The sequence below is a fragment of the Taudactylus pleione genome, unplaced genomic scaffold (genome assembly GCF_031769625.1).
Source record: "Taudactylus pleione unplaced genomic scaffold, aTauple2 ptg000085l, whole genome shotgun sequence".
In the NCBI taxonomy this organism is placed as follows: Eukaryota; Metazoa; Chordata; class Amphibia; order Anura; family Myobatrachidae; genus Taudactylus; species Taudactylus pleione.
In genome coordinates this window covers 9855768-9875386 of record NW_028284487.1, presented here as the reverse complement: position 1 = coordinate 9875386, position 19619 = coordinate 9855768, and the positions used below count along the sequence as shown (strand labels likewise).

General features: G+C 35.3%; 21 non-coding genes across 21 annotated transcripts; all 21 read left to right on the top strand.

Annotated features, from left to right (window-relative positions):
• Positions 1 to 307: 307 nt before the first annotated feature.
• Positions 308 to 379, top strand: TRNAQ-UUG (transfer RNA glutamine (anticodon UUG)). The gene has a single exon. It is a non-coding gene; the product is annotated as a tRNA-Gln (tRNA).
• An 819-nt stretch (positions 380 to 1198) lies between these two features.
• Positions 1199 to 1270, top strand: TRNAQ-UUG (transfer RNA glutamine (anticodon UUG)). The gene has a single exon. It is a non-coding gene; the product is annotated as a tRNA-Gln (tRNA).
• An 820-nt stretch (positions 1271 to 2090) lies between these two features.
• On the top strand, positions 2091 to 2162 carry TRNAQ-UUG (transfer RNA glutamine (anticodon UUG)). The gene has a single exon. It is a non-coding gene; the product is annotated as a tRNA-Gln (tRNA).
• Positions 2163 to 2980: 818 nt separating this feature from the next.
• TRNAQ-UUG (transfer RNA glutamine (anticodon UUG)) lies at positions 2981 to 3052 on the top strand. Its single transcript has one exon. It is a non-coding gene; the product is annotated as a tRNA-Gln (tRNA).
• An 819-nt stretch (positions 3053 to 3871) lies between these two features.
• TRNAQ-UUG (transfer RNA glutamine (anticodon UUG)) lies at positions 3872 to 3943 on the top strand. Its single transcript has one exon. It is a non-coding gene; the product is annotated as a tRNA-Gln (tRNA).
• Positions 3944 to 4762: 819 nt separating this feature from the next.
• TRNAQ-UUG (transfer RNA glutamine (anticodon UUG)) lies at positions 4763 to 4834 on the top strand. The gene has a single exon. It is a non-coding gene; the product is annotated as a tRNA-Gln (tRNA).
• Positions 4835 to 5646: 812 nt separating this feature from the next.
• TRNAQ-UUG (transfer RNA glutamine (anticodon UUG)) lies at positions 5647 to 5718 on the top strand. Its single transcript has one exon. It is a non-coding gene; the product is annotated as a tRNA-Gln (tRNA).
• An 819-nt stretch (positions 5719 to 6537) lies between these two features.
• TRNAQ-UUG (transfer RNA glutamine (anticodon UUG)) lies at positions 6538 to 6609 on the top strand. Its single transcript has one exon. It is a non-coding gene; the product is annotated as a tRNA-Gln (tRNA).
• An 819-nt stretch (positions 6610 to 7428) lies between these two features.
• On the top strand, positions 7429 to 7500 carry TRNAQ-UUG (transfer RNA glutamine (anticodon UUG)). Its single transcript has one exon. It is a non-coding gene; the product is annotated as a tRNA-Gln (tRNA).
• An 819-nt stretch (positions 7501 to 8319) lies between these two features.
• On the top strand, positions 8320 to 8391 carry TRNAQ-UUG (transfer RNA glutamine (anticodon UUG)). The gene has a single exon. It is a non-coding gene; the product is annotated as a tRNA-Gln (tRNA).
• Positions 8392 to 9210: 819 nt separating this feature from the next.
• On the top strand, positions 9211 to 9282 carry TRNAQ-UUG (transfer RNA glutamine (anticodon UUG)). Its single transcript has one exon. It is a non-coding gene; the product is annotated as a tRNA-Gln (tRNA).
• An 818-nt stretch (positions 9283 to 10100) lies between these two features.
• On the top strand, positions 10101 to 10172 carry TRNAQ-UUG (transfer RNA glutamine (anticodon UUG)). The gene has a single exon. It is a non-coding gene; the product is annotated as a tRNA-Gln (tRNA).
• Positions 10173 to 10991: 819 nt separating this feature from the next.
• TRNAQ-UUG (transfer RNA glutamine (anticodon UUG)) lies at positions 10992 to 11063 on the top strand. The gene has a single exon. It is a non-coding gene; the product is annotated as a tRNA-Gln (tRNA).
• An 819-nt stretch (positions 11064 to 11882) lies between these two features.
• TRNAQ-UUG (transfer RNA glutamine (anticodon UUG)) lies at positions 11883 to 11954 on the top strand. The gene has a single exon. It is a non-coding gene; the product is annotated as a tRNA-Gln (tRNA).
• An 819-nt stretch (positions 11955 to 12773) lies between these two features.
• On the top strand, positions 12774 to 12845 carry TRNAQ-UUG (transfer RNA glutamine (anticodon UUG)). Its single transcript has one exon. It is a non-coding gene; the product is annotated as a tRNA-Gln (tRNA).
• An 819-nt stretch (positions 12846 to 13664) lies between these two features.
• Positions 13665 to 13736, top strand: TRNAQ-UUG (transfer RNA glutamine (anticodon UUG)). Its single transcript has one exon. It is a non-coding gene; the product is annotated as a tRNA-Gln (tRNA).
• An 819-nt stretch (positions 13737 to 14555) lies between these two features.
• TRNAQ-UUG (transfer RNA glutamine (anticodon UUG)) lies at positions 14556 to 14627 on the top strand. The gene has a single exon. It is a non-coding gene; the product is annotated as a tRNA-Gln (tRNA).
• Positions 14628 to 15446: 819 nt separating this feature from the next.
• Positions 15447 to 15518, top strand: TRNAQ-UUG (transfer RNA glutamine (anticodon UUG)). The gene has a single exon. It is a non-coding gene; the product is annotated as a tRNA-Gln (tRNA).
• An 819-nt stretch (positions 15519 to 16337) lies between these two features.
• TRNAQ-UUG (transfer RNA glutamine (anticodon UUG)) lies at positions 16338 to 16409 on the top strand. The gene has a single exon. It is a non-coding gene; the product is annotated as a tRNA-Gln (tRNA).
• An 819-nt stretch (positions 16410 to 17228) lies between these two features.
• TRNAQ-UUG (transfer RNA glutamine (anticodon UUG)) lies at positions 17229 to 17300 on the top strand. The gene has a single exon. It is a non-coding gene; the product is annotated as a tRNA-Gln (tRNA).
• A 1701-nt stretch (positions 17301 to 19001) lies between these two features.
• Positions 19002 to 19073, top strand: TRNAQ-UUG (transfer RNA glutamine (anticodon UUG)). Its single transcript has one exon. It is a non-coding gene; the product is annotated as a tRNA-Gln (tRNA).
• Positions 19074 to 19619: the final 546 nt, after the last annotated feature.

Genomic DNA, 19619 nt, shown 5'->3' with positions numbered 1-19619 from the left:
CTAGCAAGTTTCAAGGGCTGCTAACTCTAGCCAATGCCATGTGTTGATCCCAGTCTTCATGCACTTTGTTGCTGGATAAAATCCTTTCTTGGCATTTCTTGTAGGACAACAAGAAAAAGCAAATGGCCTATATGTGGATCGAACCCGTGACCTTGGCGTTATTAGCTCCACGCTCTAACCAACTGAGCAAACCTGCCATACATAAAAGCATCAGCAAACACAAAAATGCCAAATGTACCTAAAACAGGAGAACATTCAGTATTTCAAAGATCAGCTATATTGAGTAGAGGGAGATTCTATAATAAAGGGTTCTATGGTGTAATGGTGAGCACTCTGGACTTTGAATCCAGTGATCTGAGTTCAAATCTCGGTGTGACCTAACTTTGTTCATTTTCCTTTAAGTTTAATTTTCAAAGTTTTATGATAGCTTATCTATATTGAAACTTTCTATAATCCCATCAACTTCAGTGCTTTCTTTACTCCAAACTAATTTTGAAACTGTTTCAAATCAGTTTTCAACTGAAGAGATGTTTGTCAAACATTTGGAAATAATAAAATTTGCAAAAAGAATGCAGTAATCCATCACTTGTGCTATGGTTTTTAGATATTCTGGTTTTTAGAATTTACTTCTTCAGTGTGCACTAATTAGAGTAAAGGTCTGGTCTTCTTCTCTTCTTAAAACCTAGTCCCCAGTAGATTCAATCACCAAAAAAAGTCCTGATTGATTAAGTTGCCTTTGCATTTCTTAGATTTGCCATATTGCTATATTTGAGAAAAAGTTTTCTCTGTATGCCATATAGAGAAATGCTGCATCAGCCAAAGGATGACATTTTTGTTTATTCCTAACATGGATTTAAAAATTCTCTGTTTTGTATGTGTCTATGATGTTCTCTAGCAAGTTTCAAGGGCTGCTAACTCTAGCCAATGCCATGTGTTGATCCCAGTCTTCATGCACTTTGTTGCTGGATAAAATCCTTTCTTGGCATTTCTTGTAGGACAACAAGTAAAAGCACATGGCCTTAATGTGGATCAAACCCATGACCTTGGCATTATTATCTCCACGCGCTAACCAACTGAGTGAACCAGCCATACATAAAAGCATCAGCAAACACAAAAATGCCAAATGTACCTAAAACAGGAGAACATTCAGTATTTCAAAGATCAGCTATATTGAGTAGAGGAAGATTCTATAATAAAGGGTTCTATGGTGTAATGGTGAGCACTCTGGACTTTGAATCCAGTGATCCGAGTTCAAATCTCGGTGGTACCTAACTTTGTTCATTTTCCTTAAAGTTTAATTTTCAAAGTTTTATGATAGCTTATCTATATTGAAACTTTCTATAATCCCATCAACTTCAGTGCTTTATTTACTCCAAACTAATTTTGAAACTGTTTCAAATCAGTTTTCAACTGAAGAGATGTTTGTCAAACATTTGGAAATAAGAAAAGTTGCAATAAGAATGCAGTAATCCATCACATGTGCTATGGTTTTTAGATATTCTGGTTTTTAGAAGTTACTTCTTCAGTGTGCACTAATTAGAATAAAGGTCTGGTCTTCTTCTCTTCTTAAAACCTAGTCCCCAGTAGATTCAATCACCAAAAAAAGTCCTGATTGATTAAGTTGCCTTTGCATTTCTTAGATTTGCCATATTGCAATATTTGAGAAAAAGTTTTCTCTGTATGCCATATAGAGAAATGCTGCATCAGCCAAAGGTTGACATTTTTGTTTATTCCTAACATGGATTTAAAAATTCTCTTTTTTTTTATGTGTCTATGATGTTCTCTAGCAAGTTTCAAGGGCTGCTAACACTTGCCAATGCCATGTGTTGATCCCAGTCTTCATGCACTTTGTTGCTGGATAAAATCCTTTCTTGGCATTTCTTGTAGGACAACAAGTAAAAGCACAAGGCCTATATGTGGATCGAACCCGTGACCTTGGCGTTATTAGCTCCACGCTCTAACCAACTGAACAAACCGGCCATACATAAAAGCATCAGCAAACACAAAAATGCCAAATGTACCTAAAACAGGAGAACATTCAGTATTTCAAAGATCAGCTATATTGAGTAGAGGAAGATTCTATAATAAAGGGTTCTATGGTGTAATGGTGAGCACTCTGGACTTTGAATCCAGTGATCCGAGTTCAAATCTCGGTGGAACCTAACTTTGTTCATTTTCCTTTAAGTTTAATTTTCAAAGTTTTATGATAGCTTATCTATATTGAAACTTTCTATAATCCCATCAACTTCAGTGCTTTCTTTACTCCAAACTAATTTTGAACTGTTTCAAATCAGTTTTCAACTGAAGAGATGTTTGTCAAACATTTTGAAATAATAAAATTTGCAAAAAGAATGCAGTAATCCATCACTTGTGCTATGGTTTTTAGATATTCTGGTTTTTAGAATTTACTTCTTCAGTGTGCACTAATTAGAGTAAAGGTCTGGTCTTCTTCTCTTCTTAAAACCTAGTCCCCAGTAGATTCAATCACCATAAAAAGTCCTGATTGATTAAGTTGCCTTTGCATTTCTTAGATTTGCCATATTGCTATATTTGAGAAAAAGTTTTCTCTGTATGCCATATAGAGAAATGCTGCATCAGCCAAAGGATGACATTTTTGTTTATTCCTAACATGGATTTAAAAATTCTCTGTTTTGTATGTGTCTATGATGTTCTCTAGCAAGTTTCAAGGGCTGCTAACTCTAGCCAATGCCATGTGTTGATCCCAGTCTTCATGCACTTTGTTGCTGGATAAAATCCTTTCTTGGCATTTCTTGTAGGACAAAAAGAAAAAGCAAATGGCCTATATGTGGATCGAACCCGTGACCTTGGCGTTATTAGCCCCACGCTCTAACCAACTGAGCAAACCGGCCATACATAAAAGAATCAGCAAACACAGAAATACCAAATGTACCTAAAACAGGAGAACATTCAGTATTTCAAAGATCAGCTATATTGAGTAGAGGAAGATTCTATAATAAAGGGTTCTATGGTGTAATGGTGAGCACTCTGGACTTTGAATCCAGTGATCCGAGTTCAAATCTCGGTGGGACCTAACTTTGTTCATTTTCCTTTAAGTTTAATTTTCAAAGTTTTATGATAGCTGATCTATATTGAAACTTTCTATAATCCCATCAACTTCAGTGCTTTCTTTACTCCAAACTAATTTTGAAACTGTTTCAAATCAGTTTTCAACTGAAGAGATGTTTGTCAAACATTTGGAAATAATAAAATTTGCAAAAAGAATGCAGTAATCCATCACTTGTGCTATGGTTTTTAGTTATTCTGGTTTTTAGAATTTACTTCTTCAGTGTGCACTAATTAGAGTAAAGGTCTGGTCTTCTTCTCTTCTTAAAACCTAGTCCCCAGTAGATTCAATCACCAAAAAAAGTCCTGATTGATTAAGTTGCCTTTGCATTTCTTAGATTTGCCATATTGCAATATTTGAGAAAAAGTTTTCTCTGTATGCCATATAGAGAAATGCTGCATCAGCCAAAGGATGAAATTTTTGTTTATTCCTAACATGGATTTAAAAATTCTCTGTTTTGTATGTGTCTATGATGTTCTCTAGCAAGTTTCAAGGGCTGCTAACTCTAGCCAATGCCATGTGTTGATCCCAGTCTTCATGCACTTTGTTGCTGGATAAAATCCTTTCTTGGCATTTCTTGTAGGACAACAAGTAAAAGCACAAGGCCTATATGTGGATCGAACCCGTGACCTTGGCGTTATTAGCTCCACGCTCTAACCAACTGAGCAAACCGGCCATACATAAAAGCATCAGCAAACACAAAAATGCCAAATGTACCTAAAACAGGAGAACATTCAGTATTTCAAAGATCAGCTATATTGAGTAGAGGAAGATTCTCTAATAAAGGGTTCTATGGTGTAATGGTGAGCACTCTGGACTTTGAATCCAGTGATCCGAGTTCAAATCTCGCTGGGACCTAACTTTGTTCATTTTCCTTAAAGTTTAATTTTCAAAGTTTTATGATAGCTTATCTATATTGAAACTTTCTATAATCCCATCAACTTCAGTGCTTTCTTTACTCCAAACTAATTTTGAAACTGTTTCAAATCAGTTTTCAACTGAAGAGATGTTTGTCAAACATTTGGAAATAAGAAAAGTTGCAATAAGAATGCAGTAATCCATCACATGTGCTATGGTTTTTAGATATTCTGGTTTTTAGAAGTTACTTCTTCAGTGTGCACTAATTAGAGTAAAGGTCTGGTCTTCTTCTCTTCTTAAAACCTAGTCCCCAGTAGATTCAATCACCAAAAAAAGTCCTGATTGATTAAGTTGCCTTTGCATTTCTTAGATTTGCCATATTGCAATATTTGAGAAAAAGTTTTCTCTGTATGCCATATAGAGAAATGCTGCATCAGCCAAAGGATGACATTTTTGTTTATTCCTAACATGGATTTAAAAATTCTCTGTTTTGTATGTGTCTATGATGTTCTCTAGCAAGTTTCAAGGGCTGCTAACTCTAGCCAATGCCATGTGTTGATCCCAGTCTTCATGCACTTTGTTGCTGGATAAAATCCTTTCTTGGCATTTCTTGTAGGACAACAAGAAAAAGCAAATGGCCTATATGTGGATCGAACCCGTGACCTTGGCGTTATTAGCTCCACGCTCTAACCAACTGAGCAAACCAGCCATACATAAAAGCATCAGCAAACACAAAAATGCCAAATGTACCTAAAACAGGAGAACATTCAGTATTTCAAAGATCAGCTATATTGAGTAGAGGAAGATTCTATAATAAAGGGTTCTATGGTGTAATGGTGAGCACTCTGGACTTTGAATCCAGTGATCCGAGTTCAAATCTCGGTGGGACCTAACTTTGTTCTTTTTCCTTTAAGTTTAATTTTCAAAGTTTTATGATAGCTTATCTATATTGAAACTTTCTATAATCCCATCAACTTCAGTGCTTTCTTTACTCCAAACTAATTTTGAACTGTTTCAAATCAGTTTTCAACTGAAGAGATGTTTGTCAAACATTTGGAAATAATAAAATTTGCAAAAAGAATGCAGTAATCCATCACTTGTGCTATGGTTTTTAGATATTCTGGTTTTTAGAATTTACTTCTTCAGTGTGCACTAATTAGAGTAAAGGTCTGGTCTTCTTCTCTTCTTAAAACCTAGTCCCCAGTAGATTCAATCACCATAAAAAGTCCTGATTGATTAAGTTGCCTTTGCATTTCTTAGATTTGCCATATTGCTATATTTGAGAAAAAGTTTTCTCTGTATGCCATATAGAGAAATGCTGCATCAGCCAAAGGATGACATTTTTGTTTATTCCTAACATGGATTTAAAAATTCTCTGTTTTGTATGTGTCTATGATGTTCTCTAGCAAGTTTCAAGGGCTGCTAACTCTAGCCAATGCCATGTGTTGATCCCAGTCCACTTTGTTGCTGGATAAAATCCTTTCTTGGCATTTCTTGTAGGACAACAAGAAAAAGCAAATGGCCTATATGTGGATCGAACCCGTGACCTTGGCGTTATTAGTTCCACGCTCTAACCAACTGAGCAAACCGGCCATACATAAAAGAATCAGCAAACACAAAAATGCCAAATGTACCTAAAACAGGAGAACATTCAGTATTTCAAAGATCAGCTATATTGAGTAGAGGAAGATTCTATAATAAAGGGTTCTATGGTGTAATGGTGAGCACTCTGGACTTTGAATCCAGTGATCCGAGTTCAAATCTCGGTGGGACCTAACTTTGTTCATTTTCCTTTAAGTTTAATTTTCAAAGTTTTATGATAGCTTATCTATATTGAAACTTTCTATAATCCCATCAACTTCATTGCTTTCTTTACTCCAAACTAATTTTGAAACTGTTTCAAATCAGTTTTCAACTGGAGAGATGTTTGTCAAACATTTGGAAATAATAAAATTTGCAAAAAGAATGCAGTAATCCATCACTTGTGCTATGGTTTTTAGATATTCTGGTTTTTAGAAGTTACTTCTTCAGTGTGCACTAATTAGAGTAAAGGTCTGGTCTTCTTTTCTTCTTAAAACCTAGTCCCCAGTAGATTCAATCACCAAAAAAAGTCCTGATTGATTAAGTTGCCTTTGCATTTCTTAGATTTGCCATATTGCAATATTTGAGAAAAAGTTTTCTCTGTATGCCATATAGAGAAATGCTGCATCAGCCAAAGGATGAAATTTTTGTTTATTCCTAACATGGATTTAAAAATTCTCTGTTTTGTATGTGTCTATGATGTTCTCTAGCAAGTTTCAAGGGCTGCTAACTCTAGCCAATGCCATGTGTTGATCCCAGTCTTCATGCACTTTGTTGCTGGATAAAATCCTTTCTTGGCATTTCTTGTAGGACAACAAGAAAAAGCAAATGGCCTATATGTGGATCGAACCCATGACCTTGGCGTTATTAGCTCCACGCTCTAACCAACTGAGCAAACCTGCCATACATAAAAGCATCAGCAAACACAAAAATGCCAAATGTACCTAAAACAGGAGAACATTCAGTATTTCAAAGATCAGCTATATTGAGTAGAGGGAGATTCTATAATAAAGGGTTCTATGGTGTAATGGTGAGCACTCTGGACTTTGAATCCAGTGATCTGAGTTCAAATCTCGGTGTGACCTAACTTTGTTCATTTTCCTTTAAGTTTAATTTTCAAAGTTTTATGATAGCTTATCTATATTGAAACTTTCTATAATCCCATCAACTTCAGTGCTTTCTTTACTCCAAACTAATTTTGAAACTGTTTCAAATCAGTTTTCAACTGAAGAGATGTTTGTCAAACATTTGGAAATAATAAAATTTGCAAAAAGAATGCAGTAATCCATCACTTGTGCTATGGTTTTTAGTTATTCTGGTTTTTAGAATTTACTTCTTCAGTGTGCACTAATTAGAGTAAAGGTCTGGTCTTCTTCTCTTCTTAAAACCTAGTCCCCAGTAGATTCAATCACCAAAAAAAGTCCTGATTGATTAAGTTGCCTTTGCATTTCTTAGATTTGCCATATTGCAATATTTGAGAAAAAGTTTTCTCTGTATGCCATATAGAGAAATGCTGCATCAGCCAAAGGATGACATTTTTGTTTATTCCTAACATGGATTTAAAAATTCTCTGTTTTGTATGTGTCTATGATGTTCTCTAGCAAGTTTCAAGGGCTGCTAACTCTAGCCAATGCCATGTGTTGATCCCAGTCTTCATGCACTTTGTTGCTGGATAAAATCCTTTCTTGGCATTTCTTGTAGGACAACAAGAAAAAGCAAATGGCCTATATGTGGATCGAACCCGTGACCTTGGCGTTATTAGCTCCACGCTCTAACCAACTGAGCAAACCTGCCATACATAAAAGCATCAGCAAACACAAAAATGCCAAATGTACCTAAAACAGGAGAACATTCAGTATTTCAAAGATCAGCTATATTGAGTAGAGGGAGATTCTATAATAAAGGGTTCTATGGTGTAATGGTGAGCACTCTGGACTTTGAATCCAGTGATCTGAGTTCAAATCTCGGTGTGACCTAACTTTGTTCATTTTCCTTTAAGTTTAATTTTCAAAGTTTTATGATAGCTTATCTATATTGAAACTTTCTATAATCCCATCAACTTCAGTGCTTTCTTTACTCCAAACTAATTTTGAAACTGTTTCAAATCAGTTTTCAACTGAAGAGATGTTTGTCAAACATTTGGAAATAATAAAATTTGCAAAAAGAATGCAGTAATCCATCACTTGTGCTATGGTTTTTAGATATTCTGGTTTTTAGAATTTACTTCTTCAGTGTGCACTAATTAGAGTAAAGGTCTGGTCTTCTTCTCTTCTTAAAACCTAGTCCCCAGTAGATTCAATCACCAAAAAAAGTCCTGATTGATTAAGTTGCCTTTGCATTTCTTAGATTTGCCATATTGCTATATTTGAGAAAAAGTTTTCTCTGTATGCCATATAGAGAAATGCTGCATCAGCCAAAGGATGACATTTTTGTTTATTCCTAACATGGATTTAAAAATTCTCTGTTTTGTATGTGTCTATGATGTTCTCTAGCAAGTTTCAAGGGCTGCTAACTCTAGCCAATGCCATGTGTTGATCCCAGTCTTCATGCACTTTGTTGCTGGATAAAATCCTTTCTTGGCATTTCTTGTAGGACAACAAGTAAAAGCACATGGCCTTAATGTGGATCAAACCCATGACCTTGGCATTATTATCTCCACGCGCTAACCAACTGAGTGAACCAGCCATACATAAAAGCATCAGCAAACACAAAAATGCCAAATGTACCTAAAACAGGAGAACATTCAGTATTTCAAAGATCAGCTATATTGAGTAGAGGAAGATTCTATAATAAAGGGTTCTATGGTGTAATGGTGAGCACTCTGGACTTTGAATCCAGTGATCCGAGTTCAAATCTCGGTGGTACCTAACTTTGTTCATTTTCCTTAAAGTTTAATTTTCAAAGTTTTATGATAGCTTATCTATATTGAAACTTTCTATAATCCCATCAACTTCAGTGCTTTCTTTACTCCAAACTAATTTTGAAACTGTTTCAAATCAGTTTTCAACTGAAGAGATGTTTGTCAAACATTTGGAAATAAGAAAAGTTGCAATAAGAATGCAGTAATCCATCACATGTGCTATGGTTTTTAGATATTCTGGTTTTTAGAAGTTACTTCTTCAGTGTGCACTAATTAGAATAAAGGTCTGGTCTTCTTCTCTTCTTAAAACCTAGTCCCCAGTAGATTCAATCACCAAAAAAAGTCCTGATTGATTAAGTTGCCTTTGCATTTCTTAGATTTGCCATATTGCAATATTTGAGAAAAAGTTTTCTCTGTATGCCATATAGAGAAATGCTGCATCAGCCAAAGGTTGACATTTTTGTTTATTCCTAACATGGATTTAAAAATTCTCTGTTTTGTATGTGTCTATGATGTTCTCTAGCAAGTTTCAAGGGCTGCTAACACTTGCCAATGCCATGTGTTGATCCCAGTCTTCATGCACTTTGTTGCTGGATAAAATCCTTTCTTGGCATTTCTTGTAGGACAACAAGTAAAAGCACAAGGCCTATATGTGGATCGAACCCGTGACCTTGGCGTTATTAGCTCCACGCTCTAACCAACTGAGCAAACCGGCCATACATAAAAGCATCAGCAAACACAAAAATGCCAAATGTACCTAAAACAGGAGAACATTCAGTATTTCAAAGATCAGCTATATTGAGTAGAGGAAGATTCTATAATAAAGGGTTCTATGGTGTAATGGTGAGCACTCTGGACTTTGAATCCAGTGATCCGAGTTCAAATCTCGGTGGAACCTAACTTTGTTCATTTTCCTTTAAGTTTAATTTTCAAAGTTTTATGATAGCTTATCTATATTGAAACTTTCTATAATCCCATCAACTTCAGTGCTTTCTTTACTCCAAACTAATTTTGAACTGTTTCAAATCAGTTTTCAACTGAAGAGATGTTTGTCAAACATTTTGAAATAATAAAATTTGCAAAAAGAATGCAGTAATCCATCACTTGTGCTATGGTTTTTAGATATTCTGGTTTTTAGAATTTACTTCTTCAGTGTGCACTAATTAGAGTAAAGGTCTGGTCTTCTTCTCTTCTTAAAACCTAGTCCCCAGTAGATTCAATCACCATAAAAAGTCCTGATTGATTAAGTTGCCTTTGCATTTCTTAGATTTGCCATATTGCTATATTTGAGAAAAAGTTTTCTCTGTATGCCATATAGAGAAATGCTGCATCAGCCAAAGGATGACATTTTTGTTTATTCCTAACATGGATTTAAAAATTCTCTGTTTTGTATGTGTCTATGATGTTCTCTAGCAAGTTTCAAGGGCTGCTAACTCTAGCCAATGCCATGTGTTGATCCCAGTCTTCATGCACTTTGTTGCTGGATAAAATCCTTTCTTGGCATTTCTTGTAGGACAAAAAGAAAAAGCAAATGGCCTATATGTGGATCGAACCCGTGACCTTGGCGTTATTAGCCCCACGCTCTAACCAACTGAGCAAACCGGCCATACATAAAAGAATCAGCAAACACAGAAATACCAAATGTACCTAAAACAGGAGAACATTCAGTATTTCAAAGATCAGCTATATTGAGTAGAGGAAGATTCTATAATAAAGGGTTCTATGGTGTAATGGTGAGCACTCTGGACTTTGAATCCAGTGATCCGAGTTCAAATCTCGGTGGGACCTAACTTTGTTCATTTTCCTTTAAGTTTAATTTTCAAAGTTTTATGATAGCTTATCTATATTGAAACTTTCTATAATCCCATCAACTTCAGTGCTTTCTTTACTCCAAACTAATTTTGAAACTGTTTCAAATCAGTTTTCAACTGAAGAGATGTTTGTCAAACATTTGGAAATAATAAAATTTGCAAAAAGAATGCAGTAATCCATCACTTGTGCTATGGTTTTTAGTTATTCTGGTTTTTAGAATTTACTTCTTCAGTGTGCACTAATTAGAGTAAAGGTCTGGTCTTCTTCTCTTCTTAAAACCTAGTCCCCAGTAGATTCAATCACCAAAAAAAGTCCTGATTGATTAAGTTGCCTTTGCATTTCTTAGATTTGCCATATTGCAATATTTGAGAAAAAGTTTTCTCTGTATGCCATATAGAGAAATGCTGCATCAGCCAAAGGATGAAATTTTTGTTTATTCCTAACATGGATTTAAAAATTCTCTGTTTTGTATGTGTCTATGATGTTCTCTAGCAAGTTTCAAGGGCTGCTAACTCTAGCCAATGCCATGTGTTGATCCCAGTCTTCATGCACTTTGTTGCTGGATAAAATCCTTTCTTGGCATTTCTTGTAGGACAACAAGTAAAAGCACAAGGCCTATATGTGGATCGAACCCGTGACCTTGGCGTTATTAGCTCCACGCTCTAACCAACTGAGCAAACCGGCCATACATAAAAGCATCAGCAAACACAAAAATGCCAAATGTACCTAAAACAGGAGAACATTCAGTATTTCAAAGATCAGCTATATTGAGTAGAGGAAGATTCTATAATAAAGGGTTCTATGGTGTAATGGTGAGCACTCTGGACTTTGAATCCAGTGATCCAAGTTCAAATCTCGGTGGGACTTAACTTTGTTCATTTTCCTTAAAGTTTAATTTTCAAAGTTTTATGATAGCTTATCTATATTGAAACTTTCTATAATCCCATCAACTTCATTGCTTTCTTTACTCCAAACTAATTTTGAAACTGTTTCAAATCAGTTTTCAACTGGAGAGATGTTTGTCAAACATTTGGAAATAATAAAATTTGCAAAAAGAATGCAGTAATCCATCACTTGTGCTATGGTTTTTAGATATTCTGGTTTTTAGAAGTTACTTCTTCAGTGTGCACTAATTAGAGTAAAGGTCTGGTCTTCTTTTCTTCTTAAAACCTAGTCCCCAGTAGATTCAATCACCAAAAAAAGTCCTGATTGATTAAGTTGCCTTTGCATTTCTTAGATTTGCCATATTGCAATATTTGAGAAAAAGTTTTCTCTGTATGCCATATAGAGAAATGCTGCATCAGCCAAAGGATGAAATTTTTGTTTATTCCTAACATGGATTTAAAAATTCTCTGTTTTGTATGTGTCTATGATGTTCTCTAGCAAGTTTCAAGGGCTGCTAACTCTAGCCAATGCCATGTGTTGATCCCAGTCTTCATGCACTTTGTTGCTGGATAAAATCCTTTCTTGGCATTTCTTGTAGGACAACAAGAAAAAGCAAATGGCCTATATGTGGATCGAACCCGTGACCGTGGCGTTATTAGCTCCACGCTCTAACCAACAGAGCAAACCTGCCATACATAAAAGCATCAGCAAACACAAAAATGCCAAATGTACCTAAAACAGGAGAACATTCAGTATTTCAAAGATCAGCTATATTGAGTAGAGGAAGATTCTATAATAAAGGGTTCTATGGTGTAATGGTGAGCACTCTGGACTTTGAATCCAGTGATCTGAGTTCAAATCTTGGTGGGACCTAACTTTGTTCATTTTCCTTTAAGTTTAATTTTCAAAGTTTTATGATAGCTTATCTATATTGAAACTTTCTATAATCCCATCAACTTCAGTGCTTTCTTTACTCCAAACTAATTTTGAAACTGTTTCAAATCAGTTTTCAACTGAAGAGATGTTTGTCAAACATTTGGAAATAATAAAATTTGCAAAAAGAATGCAGTAATCCATCACTTGTGCTATGGTTTTTAGATATTCTGTTTTTTAGAATTTACTTCTTCAGTGTGCACTAATTAGAGTAAAGGTCTGGTCTTCTTCTCTTCTTAAAACCTAGTCCCCAGTAGATTCAATCACCAAAAAAAGTCCTGATTGATTAAGTTGCCTTTGCATTTCTTAGATTTGCCATATTGCTATATTTGAGAAAAAGTTTTCTCTGTATGCCATATAGAGAAATGCTGCATCAGCCAAAGGATGACATTTTTGTTTATTCCTAACATGGATTTAAAAATTCTCTGTTTTGTATGTGTCTATGATGTTCTCTAGCAAGTTTCAAGGGCTGCTAACTCTAGCCAATGCCATGTGTTGATCCCAGTCTTCATGCACTTTGTTGCTGGATAAAATCCTTTCTTGGCATTTCTTGTAGGACAACAAGTAAAAGCAAATGGCCTTAATGTGGATCAAACCCATGACCTTGGCATTATTATCTCCACGCGCTAACCAACTGAGTGAACCAGCCATACATAAAAGCATCAGCAAACACAAAAATGCCAAATGTACCTAAAACAGGAGAACATTCAGTATTTCAAAGATCAGCTATATTGAGTAGAGGAAGATTCTATAATAAAGGGTTCTATGGTGTAATGGTGAGCACTCTGGACTTTGAATCCAGTGATCCGAGTTCAAATCTCGCTGGGACCTAACTTTGTTCATTTTCCTTAAAGTTTAATTTTCAAAGTTTTATGATAGCTTATCTATATTGAAACTTTCTATAATCCCATCAACTTCAGTGCTTTCTTTACTACAAACTAATTTTGAAACTGTTTCAAATCAGTTTTCAACTGAAGAGATGTTTGTCAAACATTTGGAAATAAGAAAAGTTGCAATAAGAATGCAGTAATCCATCACATGTGCTATGGTTTTTAGATATTCTGGTTTTTAGAAGTTACTTCTTCAGTGTGCACTAATTAGAGTAAAGGTCTGGTCTTCTTCTCTTCTTAAAACCTAGTCCCCAGTAGATTCAATCACCAAAAAAAGTCCTGATTGATTAAGTTGCCTTTGCATTTCTTAGATTTGCCATATTGCTATATTTGAGAAAAAGTTTTCTCTGTATGCCATATAGAGAAATGCTGCATCAGCCAAAGGATGACATTTTTGTTTATTCCTAACATGGATTTAAAAATTCTCTGTTTTGTATGTGTCTATGATGTTCTCTAGCAAGTTTCAAGGGCTGCTAACTCTAGCCAATGCCATGTGTTGATCCCAGTCTTCATGCACTTTGTTGCTGGATAAAATCCTTTCTTGGCATTTCTTGTAGGACAACAAGAAAAAGCAAATGGCCTATATGTGGATCGAACCCGTGACCTTAGCGTTATTAGCTCCACGCTCTAACCAACTGAGCAAACCGGCCATACATAAAAGAATCAGCAAACACAAAAATGCCAAATGTACCTAAAACAGGAGAACATTCAGTATTTCAAAGATCAGCTATATTGAGTAGAGGAAGATTCTATAATAAAGGGTTCTATGGTGTAATGGTGAGCACTCTGGACTTTGAATCCAGTGATCCGAGTTCAAATCTCGGTGGGACCTAACTTTGTTCATTATCCTTTAAGTTTAATTTTCAAAGTTTTATGATAGCTTATCTATATTGAAACTTTCTATAATCCCATCAACTTCATTGCTTTCTTTACTCCAAACTAATTTTGAAACTGTTTCAAATCAGTTTTCAACTGGAGAGATGTTTGTCAAACATTTGGAAATAATAAAATTTGCAAAAAGAATGCAGTAATCCATCACTTGTGCTATGGTTTTTAGATATTCTGGTTTTTAGAAGTTACTTCTTCAGTGTGCACTAATTAGAGTAAAGGTCTAGTCTTCTTTTCTTCTTAAAACCTAGTCCCCAGTAGATTCAATCACCAAAAAAAGTCCTGATTGATTAAGTTGCCTTTGCATTTCTTAGATTTGCCATATTGCAATATTTGAGAAAAAGTTTTCTCTGTATGCCATATAGAGAAATGCTGCATCAGCCAAAGGATGAAATTTTTGTTTATTCCTAACATGGATTTAAAAATTCTCTGTTTTGTATGTGTCTATGATGTTCTCTAGCAAGTTTCAAGGGCTGCTAACTCTAGCCAATGCCATGTGTTGATCCCAGTCTTCATGCACTTTGTTGCTGGATAAAATCCTTTCTTGGCATTTCTTGTAGGACAACAAGAAAAAGCAAATGGCCTATATGTGGATCGAACCCGTGACCTTGGTGTTATTAGCTCCACACTCTAACCAACTGAGCAAACCTGCCATACATAAAAGCATCAGCAAACACAAAAATGCCAAATGTACCTAAAACAGGAGAACATTCAGTATTTCAAAGATCAGCTATATTGAGTAGAGGGAGATTCTATAATAAAGGGTTCTATGGTGTAATGGTGAGCACTCTGGACTTTGAATCCAGTGATCTGAGTTCAAATCTCGGTGTGACCTAACTTTGTTCATTTTCCTTTAAGTTTAATTTTCAAAGTTTTATGATAGCTTATCTATATTGAAACTTTCTATAATCCCATCAACTTCAGTGCTTTCTTTACTCCAAACTAATTTTGAAACTGTTTCAAATCAGTTTTCAACTGAAGAGATGTTTGTCAAACATTTGGAAATAAGAAAATTTGCAAAAAGAATGCAGTAATCCATCACTTGTGCTATGGTTTTTAGATATTCTGGTTTTTAGAATTTACTTCTTCAGTGTGCACTAATTAGAGTAAAGGTCTGGTCTTCTTCTCTTCTTAAAACCTAGTCCCCAGTAGATTCAATCACCAAAAAAAGTCCTGATTGATTAAGTTGCCTTTGCATTTCTTAGATTTGCCATATTGCTATATTTGAGAAAAAGTATTCTCTGTATGCCATATAGAGAAATGCTGCATCAGCCAAAGGATGACATTTTTGTTTATTCCTAACATGGATTTAAAAATTCTCTGTTTTGTATGTGTCTATGATGTTCTCTAGCAAGTTTCAAGGGCTGCTAACTCTAGCCAATGCCATGTGTTGATCCCAGTCTTCATGCACTTTGTTGCTGGATAAAATCCTTTCTTGGCATTTCTTGTAGGACAACAAGTAAAAGCACATGGCCTTAATGTGGATCAAACCCATGACCTTGGCATTATTATCTCCACGCGCTAACCAACTGAGTGAACCAGCCATACATAAAAGCATCAGCAAACACAAAAATGCCAAATGTACCTAAAACAGGAGAACATTCAGTATTTCAAAGATCAGCTATATTGAGTAGAGGAAGATTCTATAATAAAGGGTTCTATGGTGTAATGGTGAGCACTCTGGACTTTGAATCCAGTGATCCGAGTTCAAATCTCGGTGGGACCTAACTTTGTTCATTTTCCTTAAAGTTTAATTTTCAAAGTTTTATGATAGCTTATCTATATTGAAACTTTCTATAATCCCATCAACTTCAGTGCTTTCTTTACTCCAAACTAATTTTGAAACTGTTTCAAATCAGTTTTCAACTGAAGAGATGTTTGTCAAACATTTGGAAATAAGAAAAGTTGCAATAAGAATGCAGTAATCCATCACATGTGCTATGGTTTTTAGATATTCTGGTTTTTAGAAGTTACTTCTTCAGTGTGCACTAATTAGAATAAAGGTCTGGTCTTCTTCTCTTCTTAAAACCTAGTCCCCAGTAGATTCAATCACCAAAAAAAGTCCTGATTGATTAAGTTGCCTTTGCATTTCTTAGATTTGCCATATTGCAATATTTGAGAAAAAGTTTTCTATGTATGCCATATAGAGAAATGCTGCATCAGCCAAAGGATGACATTTTTGTTTATTCCTAACATGGATTTAAAAATTCTCTGTTTTGTATGTGTCTATGATGTTCTCTAGCAAGTTTCAAGGGCTGCTAACACTTGCCAATGCCATGTGTTGATCCCAGTCTTCATGCACTTTGTTGCTGGATAAAATCCTTTCTTGGCATTTCTTGTAGGACAACAAGTAAAAGCACAAGGCCTATATGTGGATCGAACCCGTGACCTTGGCGTTATTAGCTCCACGCTCTAACCAACTGAGCAAACCGGCCATACATAAAAGCATCAGCAGACACAAAAATGCCAAATGTACCTAAAACAGGAGAACATTCAGTATTTCAAAGATCAGCTATATTGAGTAGAGGAAGATTCTATAATAAAGGGTTCTATGGTGTAATGGTGAGCACTCTGGACTTTGAATCCAGTGATCTGAGTTCAAATCTTGGTGGGACCTAACTTTGTTCATTTTCCTTTAAGTTTAATTTTCAAAGTTTTATGATAGCTTATCTATATTGAAACTTTCTATAATCCCATCAACTTCAGTGCTTTCTTTACTCCAAACTAATTTTGAAACTGTTTCAAATCAGTTTTCAACTGAAGAGATGTTTGTCAAACATTTGGAAATAATAAAATTTGCAAAAAGAATGCAGTAATCCATCACTTGTGCTATGGTTTTTAGATATTCTGGTTTTTAGAATTTACTTCTTCAGTGTGCACTAATTAGAGTAAAGGTCTGGTCTTCTTCTCTTCTTAAAACCTAGTCCCCAGTAGATTCAATCACCAAAAAAAGTCCTGATTGATTAAGTTGCCTTTGCATTTCTTAGATTTGCCATATTGCTATATTTGAGAAAAAGTTTTCTCTGTATGCCATATAGAGAAATGCTGCATCAGCCAAAGGATGAAATTTTTGTTTATTCCTAACATGGATTTAAAAATTCTCTGTTTTGTATGTGTCTATGATGTTCTCTAGCAAGTTTCAAGGGCTCCTAACTCTAGCCAATGCCATGTGTTGATCCCAGTCTTCATGCACTTTGTTGCTGGATAAAATCCTTTCTTGGCATTTCTTGTAGGACAACAAGTAAAAGCACATGGCCTTAATGTGGATCAAACCCGTGACCTTGGCATTATTAGCTCCACGCTCTAACCAACTGAGTGAACCAGCCATACATAAAAGCATCAGCAAACACAAAAATGCCAAATGTACCTAAAACAGGAGAACATTCAGTATTTCAAAGATCAGCTATATTGAGTAGAGGAAGATTCAATAATAAAGGGTTCTATGGTGTAATGGTGAGCACTCTGGACTTTGAATCCAGTGATCCGAGTTCAAATCTCGGTGGGACCTAACTTTGTTCATTTTCCTTAAAGTTTAATTTTCAAAGTTTTATGATAGCTTATCTATATTGAAATTTTCTATAATCCCATCAACTTCAGTGCTTTCTTTACTCCAAACTAATTTTGAAACTGTTTCAAATCAGTTTTCAACTGGAGAGATGTTTGTCAAACATTTGGAAATAAGAAAAGTTGCAATAAGAATGCAGTAATCCATCACTTGTGCTATGGTTTTTAGATATTCTGGTTTTTAGAAGTTACTTCTTCAGTGTGCACTAATTAGAATAAAGGTCTGGTCTTCTTCTCTTCTTAAAACCTAGTCCCCAGTAGATTCAATCACCAAAAAGAGTCCTGATTGATCAAGTTGCCTTTGCATTTCTTAGATTTGCCATATTGCAATATTTGAGAAAAAGTTTTCTCTGTATGCCATATAGAGAAATGCTGCATCAGCCAAAGGATGACATTTTTGTTTATTCCTAACATGGATTTAAAAATTCTCTGTTTTGTATGTGTCTATGATGTTCTCTAGCAAGTTTCAAGGGCTGCTAACTCTAGCCAATGCCATGTGTTGATCCCAGTCTTCATGCACTTTGTCGCTGGATAAAATCCTTTCTTGGCATTTCTTGTAGGACAACAAGAAAAAGCACATGGCCTATGTGGGGATCGAACCCGTGACCTTGGCGTTATTAGCTCCACGCTGTAACCAACTGAGCAAACCGGCCATACATAAAAGCATCAGCAAACACAAAAATGTCAAATGTACCTAAAACAGGAGAACATTCAGTATTTCAAAATCAGTTATATTGAGTAGAGGAAGACTCTATAATAAAGGGTTCTATGGTGTAATGGTGAGCACTCTGGACTTTGAATCCAGTGATCCGAGTGCAAAGCTTGGTGGGACCTAACTTTGTTCATTTTCCTTAAAGTTTAATTTTCAAAGTTTTATGATAGCTTATCTATATTGAAACTTTCTATAAATCCCATCAACTTCAGTAGTTTCTTTACTCCAAACTAATTTTGAAACTGTTTCAAATCAGTTTTCAACTGGAGAAATGATTGTCAAACATTTGGAAATAAGAAAATTTGCAATACGAGTGCAGTAATCCATCACTTGTGCTATGGTTTTTAGATATTCTGGTTTTTAGAAGTTACTTCTTCAGTGTGCACTAATTAGAGTAAAGGTCTGGTCTTCTTCTCTTCTTAAAACCTAGTCCCCAGTAGATTCAATCACCAAAAAAAGTCCTGATTGATTAAGTTGCCTTTGCATTTCTTAGATTTGCCATATTGCAATATAGTTTTCTCTGTATGCCATATAGAGAAATGCTGCATCAGCCAAAGGATGACATTTTTGTTTATTCCTAACATGGATTTAAAAATTCTCTGTTTTGTATGTGTCTATGATGTTCTCTAGCAAGTTTCAAGGGCTGCTAACTCTAGCCAATGCCATGTGTTGATCCCACTCTTCATGCACTTTGTTGCTGGATAAAATCCTTTCTTGGCATTTCTTGTAGGATAACAAGAAAAAGCACATGGCTTATATGGGGATCAAACCCGTGACCTTGGCATTATTAGCTCCACGCTCTAACCAACTGAGTGAACCAGCCATAAATAAAAGCATCAGCAAACACAAAAATGCCAAATGTACCTAAAACAGGAGAACATTCAGTATTTCAAAGATCAGCTATATTGAGTAGAGGAAAATTCTATAATAAAGGGTTCTATGGTGTAATGGTGAGCACTCTGGACTTTGAATCCAGTGATCCGAGTTCAAATCTCAGTGGGACCTAACTTTGTTCATTTTCCTTTAAGTTTAATGTTCAAAGTTTTATGATAGCTTATCTATATTGAAACTTTCTATAATCCCATCAACTTCAGTGCTTTCTTTACTCCAAACTAATTTTGAAACTGTTTCAAATCAGTTTTCAACATAAGAGATGTTTGTCAAACATTTGGAAATAATAAAATTTGCAAAAAGAATGCAGTAATCCATCACTTGTGCTATGGTTTTTAGATATTCTGGTTTTTAGAATTTACTTCTTCAGTGTGCACTAATTAGAGTAAAGGTCTGGTCTTCTTCTCTTCTTAAAACCTAGTCCCCAGTAGATTCAATCACCAAAAAAAGTCCTGATTGATTAAGTTGCCTTTGCATTTCTTAGATTTGCCATATTGCTATATTTGAGAAAAAGTTTTCTCTGTATGCCATATAGAGAAATGCTGCATCAGCCAAAGGATGACATTTTTGTTTATTCCTAACATGGATTTAAAAATTCTCTGTTTTGTATGTGTCTATGATGTTCTCTAGCAAGTTTCAAGGGCTGCTAACTCTAGCCAA